This window comes from Bison bison, unplaced genomic scaffold (assembly GCF_000754665.1).
Source record: "Bison bison bison isolate TAMUID 2011002044 unplaced genomic scaffold, Bison_UMD1.0 scf7180017851489, whole genome shotgun sequence".
Classification (NCBI taxonomy): domain Eukaryota; kingdom Metazoa; phylum Chordata; class Mammalia; order Artiodactyla; family Bovidae; genus Bison; species Bison bison.
Window position 1 is genome coordinate 17,553 of NW_011482062.1, and position 1,024 is coordinate 18,576.

Genomic DNA, 1,024 nt, shown 5'->3' on the forward strand with positions numbered 1-1,024 from the left:
GTGTGAACACCTGCGCACACGCAAACACGCACCACACACAAACACATTCGTGTGAACACCTGCGCACACGCAAACATGCACCACACACAAACACATTCATGTGAACACCTGCACACACGCAAACACGCACCACACACAAACACATTCGTGTGAACACCTGTGCACACGCAAGCACACACCACACACACATTCGTGTGAACACCTGCACACACGCAAACAGACACCACACACGCCTGCCTGTGAACATATGCATGCCCACACACGTACGAAAACATGAACACATACACGCAAATACACGTCCTGGGAAATTTTAAATATAAATCTGCATTTAAACTCCTAACAGCATTCTGGCAATTTCAGAAATGAGGGGCCCCACCGCATGAGCAAACAGCCAGCTGTCTTTACTCTTGTGCGTAATAAATGATGAAAATATTTCATCTTCATTTTTTAATTTGGTTCTTAAATTGGGCAGATAAATTCGGTATTCTTTTTTAACTTCTGGGAAATGCTTCAAAAACAGGATAGAGCAGAAAGTTTTTATTTGCAAACACTATTAACCATTTCCTGTTCCAACCTCAGACTGGCTGTGAACTCACCACCCTCCCGGTTTGGGGCATCATTTCGCCCTCCAAGTGTGGGTCAGGGGTCACTGACATCACCATCTTCTGGCCCCTCAGAAGCAGTTTCGGGTGACCCCCCGCTTCCTGTGCTTCCCCCCACCACAATGGAAACGTCCCTCCAACGCCAGCGGCCTCTCAGGAGCTCGGGGATCCCCTCTTCCCCACTTTCTCTCCACCCCTGTCCTCCTCCAGGGTCACCTCAGCCAGGCCAGGTGCACCTTGGAAACCCTAGGTCCCCTCTCAAGGCTGAAAGATGGGAGCCCAGTGCCCGCCTAGCTGAGAACCCTGCGGGCCCTTTCACTTCCTTCACTGCTGGCCCCTGGGCTTCTGCGGTCGGTCCCGCAGGAAGCAGCCGGCAGCCAGACAGACCTGCCAACGCAGCACACACCCCACGGCACCAGAGG